The sequence below is a fragment of the Tursiops truncatus genome, chromosome 10 (assembly GCF_011762595.2).
Source record: "Tursiops truncatus isolate mTurTru1 chromosome 10, mTurTru1.mat.Y, whole genome shotgun sequence".
In the NCBI taxonomy this organism is placed as follows: Eukaryota; Metazoa; Chordata; class Mammalia; order Artiodactyla; family Delphinidae; genus Tursiops; species Tursiops truncatus.
In genome coordinates this window covers 27552367-27558366 of record NC_047043.1, presented here as the reverse complement: position 1 = coordinate 27558366, position 6000 = coordinate 27552367, and positions in this window count along the sequence as shown.

The window sequence follows — 6000 nt, the reverse complement described above, 5'->3', positions numbered from 1 at the left end:
AAAAGTAAATCAATGCCACTCTTTTCACCAATTTTTAAAAAAATACACACATTTTTCATAAAAATCGGTCCTTTATGTTAAAATGTAATGGATTTGTCATTTTTATTTTCAAATAAATGTAAAACTTTCTTAGATTTGATTTTTAACATAGAATAAGCATAAATATAACAAACATTCAAAAAACTCTTTGGAGTCTTCTATATTTTTAAGAGTGAAAAGGCTCCTAGGATTAAAGGTTTCAGTACCACTGAGCTGGCTCTTTTTTTTTTTTTTTTTTTGCGGCACGCGGGCCTCTCACTGTTGTGGCCTCTCCTGTTGCGGAGCACAGGCTCCGGACGCGCAGGCTCAGCAGCCATGGCTCACGGGCCCAGCTGCTCCGCGGCATGTGGGATCTTCCCGGACCGGGGCACGAACCCGTGTCCCCTGCATCGGCAGGCGGACTCTCAACCACTGCGCCACCAGGGAAGCCCTGGCTCATTTTTATGTGTGGATAAAACACGTTGGAACACAGGCCTCTATATCCCTGTGGTAATAGCACTCCTTTAAAACATGCGAATCTTTCAATTAAACTATTGAATTACTTCAATTTAACTATTTCAGTTAAACTCTTGACAATACAGCTATATTCACTGCACTTGGAGCAGTACTGAATATACGAGTTTCCAAAACTGTACAAAAACTGGAAAGTGTGTAAAGTTTTTAAATTTTCTTTTTCCCAGCTGTATTTCCAGGTCACATAGGCTGTAATTTACTTTCTCCCCTTTTAAGTTCTTTAAATATGGAAACACTAAAGAGTAAAGTGAATAGTACATGTACTATTGTGAACCTCCATGTACTTAGCCAGTTACAACAATTATCAAAATTTTGCCATTCTTGGTTCAGTTATCACCTCTCCATTTTTTGTTTACTGTAGTATTTAAATGAAAATTCCAAACATTGTATCTTTCCACTCACAAATGCCTTAGTGCTCCTAACAGATAAAGGATGCTTAATAATATAACCATATATTTTAAAACCAGTACAATTCAGAATAATTCTTTATATTCACCTGATAGCTGATCTATGATCAATATTCCCTATTGCTCTCAAAAATGTCTTCATAATTCGTTTTCTAGTAATATGAGAATGTAAGCAAGTCCATATACTGAATATGGATCATATATTCCTTAATTCATAATATCGATAGTTCCCCTCTCCCCTTTAAAATGTTCATTCTTTATTGAAAAAAAAATTATCATATAAAATTCACCTCACTGTGTATTTTGCTGATGGCAACCTCATGGTATTGTTTAAAGAGTTCCGCTATCCATTTATTTCCTATAAACTTGATAGATATAGAAGCTTGAATAAATGCCGGTCTATTTTTTTTTGAGGGAGGACCTAGAATAATTCATAGGTGAAGCTATATATTTATTATTGCATTACACCAGAATAAATATTACTTTTAATAATATGGAAAATGATACATGGGTTCTGGTGTTGTAAACCTGATAACTTCATTTAAAATTCCCCAGAAATCTTTCTTTCAGTGGCTTTAGCAGACATTGATAATCATTGCCTATGTGTACAATTTCATTAGAATTTTTGAAATGATTTTTCTGATTCCATCATTACTTCTGCTCTTATAAGCTATAATTTCTCTATAAAAAAAGGAACATTCTCTTATCAACTATTTAGTTACAGTCCCCAAGGAAAGGCAAGGTAAGTGCATGATCTTTTGTATTTATTTGCCAAATTTTAGAATAATTAGTATCACAGCAACCTCCAAGAGTGACCAATAAGTAATTTTTAAAAATATTATTATGATTTTTATGTATTTTAACCCATTTCTCTCATTAATCTTTTTGATATTGTTCCATTTTTGGCCATTGACAGCTTCGTCCTGTTAGCTCCTGTATACTTTTACATTTCTGTGATCTGCCTGTTTCACCTAACAATATGGTTTGGAGATGTCTTCACAGTGTCTTTCATTTCCTTGCTTTCTGGTTTGTCAAGATGTCCCAGGTTACTCTTACACATTTCTTTCCCCGGGTCTGAATTAGCCTTTTCTCCAAAGAGCTGGTGCATTTTAGGGGGAAATTATGGAGCTCAGAGGCTGTAATCTAGGAATCAGTGCTGCTCACTGGCCTCACTTTACTGGGGTTTTTTCCTTGACCTATGTAGTGTACAGAGCTGGGAAACATGTACTCCTTTTAAAAAAGAAAAGTAAATCAAAAGATTATAAAATTTAATTCAAATTTAACATTACAGCCTTTTTACTTGTAAGATTTTATATTTTAATTTTTTCTTATATTGAAAAACTTAACTTCTAATAACATTACTATGAATATTTATTCTATCATTCAATATATATAGATATCCATATGTTAATATTGTAATATTCTAATTAACAGTGATTGTTGAATGTGTATTTTCTTTGTGACATTAGGATGTACTCCAAGGTAATAATGAGTCAAAGGATAAATGCTTATGCAAATGACAGGCAGAAGTGGGTAGAGGGAAAAAGGTGAGGAAGATGGGTTTTGATGAAGAGGGTTACATTTAAATAAGAAAACCTGTGTTACCTTTGGCAGCTCTATGAATAAAATTTGAAAGGAGATGTGAACATTATGCACAAGGTTAGGAATAGTCCAAGATGTGAAGAACATTTATAGAAGTGTTAGCTTTCACTCTCCCCAGACCATTTCAAGTTACTCTTGTCCTCTTCCCATAGGTTGACTTCCAACTCAAATTCCACACAACTTTTAGCCAGTATGGGAGAAATAAAGATAATCTAAGTTACATAACTGAGGAAAATCTGGAATAATTATTGTAGACTTATGCACAAATTGGACAGCAGTCAAGAATTTTTTCGTGTTATGTCTAGCTGCAGTACAGGTTGACTGACTTTTTTTTTTGTCTTCTGTTAACAAGCTGTTGGGCTATCTCAGGTTAATATTTTAATAAGCAAAATGGTTAGACAATGAGATTCAACTGTTGGATCACTTATTTTCCAGTGGTCTTGGCATTACAGGGAAAGTTAAGTGGAGTTCTGCGGCAGTTTGCTACTTAGCACTTACTTTTTCTACTGACACCTGGAATGCCTGATAAGCAGCCTCATTCCTGCTAGGGATGGGTGGTGAATCTTTCTCTACCTATACCAGGTGTTAACTTTTTCTACAAAAGGATAGATAGCAAATATTTTAGACTTTGTAGGCTATACTATCTCTGTTGTTACTACTCAATTCTACTGCTGTAGTGCAAAAGCTTGTAAAGGAATGGAAAGTGTGGTGGTATTCTGATAAAACTTTATTTACAGAATCCTCTGGCAACAAAACTCACCTCCCAGAAGTAACCTTGCCTCTCAGTAAATGGAGCCCTTGTGTTATCATCAGATCCTGAAGAGATTGGGGTTGGAATAAAGTCAGTTTCAGGAGCTCTAGTTGATGGCTTCTGTCCCAGTAATTGAACCGAGAGAGAAGAGAAGGAGTATGTTCCTTCCTCTCAGATCCCTTTCTAGTACCCTCAGGAAAGCCCCCTCTGTTGGCTCTCACTCTCTGCTGAAACGGTTTCTGGGAAAAGCCAATCTAGACTTCCAAAGAGGACACTTCAGGTTAAACTTAAATGACAGTTTCCTTCATCTCACTAGAAGCACAGTTTGTACAAGGAAAGAGAGCACACCCAACCAGACAGCTGGAATAATCAAACATCCTTTGTCTTTTATTCTATTGTTCCCAAACCTGTTTACTTCCTTGTTTAGGAGATATGAACACCTCCATGGAAGGGTCAGCTCATGTGGGTGTGCCTTTGAGGGTCTCTTCGATGGTGTGTTCTGTAGGCATTGTTACCTATAAGGAGTCTGGTGGGTGATGTCAGGGCTTGTTTGCTGTGTGTGGAGGGGTAAGGCAGTTGGATAGGGACAAGGTGGGCAGGTGGGGGAGCTTCTGCTCAACCTAACAGTGCTTCTTCAGGTTCACTCACCCAATGCACTCCATGCCAATCTCTCCCTAGAGTTAGCATGTTCTTTCCTGCCAGAAAGGCTTTCTCCTTGCATGGAAGTAGGATCTTTCCTCTAGGTCATGGTATTAGTTCAGAAACACAATTTATAAGGAGTAAAATAGTAATAATAATAATAATAATCATATAGCTGCCTAAATTATGGGAACAAAAAGCAAACTAGTGTTTGCCAGAAGCTAGGACTGGGGAGAAACGTTGAATTTTGGGGAGTGATGCGATTGTTTTTTATCTTGATTTTGATGTTGACTACACACTGTATATATCAAAACCCAAAGAATTATACACACACACACCAAACTATGTCTTTCGATTGGAAGTAAAGATTGGTTTGTCTGACTGCCTCTTGGAGATCAGTCTCCATGACCAACTTAATTTTCACAATCTACTCTTCCTTGGATCTTCATTTCCATTTTTTCACTAAGTGCTCCTGAGCCCTAGCTTACTCTGTTCCTGAAGCTGTACAAGTCTAAGTTATTAAAACAAAGGAACCCCTATATATAAAGTCCTGAACAAGATAGAAGTTTATTTCTCTCACCTAACATTCCAAAATTCCATGATATAAAAGACATCTCTGACATTTTTAACATATGCTTCCATCTCTAGGTCCAATGATGCTAGTGGCTCAAGGTTTCATTATCTCCCAGTTGGTAAAAAGCAGAAAAATGGACTGGAGGATCACATGAACATTCATTCTTTTTTACAGTCTTGATATAGAAATGGCATACATCACACCTGCTCACTTACCAGTGGCCAGTACTTAATAAACCGCTGTAGCAAATATCAAAGGAGAGGGAGAAAAAGTTTCCAGCTGGACAGCCATGTATCCAGCTAATACTTAGGAGTTTTATTATTAAAGAAAGGGAAAATAGATTTTCTTGGTCAATTGGAAATCTTTATGGAATTACATTAAAAAAGAATGAAGGTTTAATGTTGATGAGAGAAAAGCCCTTTGAGAAATGTGTTGTGTATCCATAAAATGCAGAATTTTTTCAGAGCCATAATAGGTTGATGTCCTATTAATTCCCATATTTTTAGGACATCATAAAAACCCTTTGTAGTCTCTATTAAAACTGAATTCAAGATCTAGCAGTGTGGTAAAATACAACATATTAAAATCCATAGAAATAATTTCCTAATAGATAACATGTAAACCTAGCTTGAAAGAAAAACTTCAGATGCCAGAAGTAAAAGGGAACTCAAAAGGAGAAAAAAAAAATGATGTCGCAGTGGCTTAGGGAATTATTAAAGCTGGATAAAGGCCCTTGGGGCTTTATGGCTTGCATTTTATAAACAAAATATATTTGAGCTGTGGGTTTTTTTAGTCCACTCTACCAATCTCTGTCTTTTAATTGTTTTTTTTTTTTTTCCGGTACACGAGCCTCTCACTGTTGTGGCCTCTCCCGTTGCGGAGCACAGGCTCCGGACGTGCAGGCTCAGCGGCCATGGCTCACGGGCCCAGCCGCTCTGCGGCATGTGGGATCTTCCCGGACCAGGGCACGAACCCGTGTCCCCTGCATCGGCAGGCGGACTCGCAACCACTGCGCCACCAGGGAAGCCCCAGGAGTTTTATTTTGTTTAGTAATTTGAGAAGATCATTTAAGAAGGGAGCTTATTTTATGACTATAAGACACTGGAACAGGCTGATAAGAAAATCTTGTGTCACCTTTTGCCACAATTGGGATTTATAAGCACAGTAGCTTTCTTCAGTGGTTTCTCAGGAAGACAGATTACCAGTGCCATGTGGGTGGTTTCCATTAGGATGATGACATTTTTTCCAAAGGCATTCTGTCCCTGTTGAATGAGGATGAGTAGTTTGCCTACTACAGGAATTTTGGGTAGGTCCCAGGGGTGCTGCAACAACAGACTTGACTTTAAAAGGACAAAAATTTAAGATCTAGGATGCATATAAAATTCAAATTCTGACAAATATCGCAGAGATTCTTCATGGTACATAGAGATCAGCACATTTGTTTTTAGTTGCAATTATCAAGTAATTGGTGATAC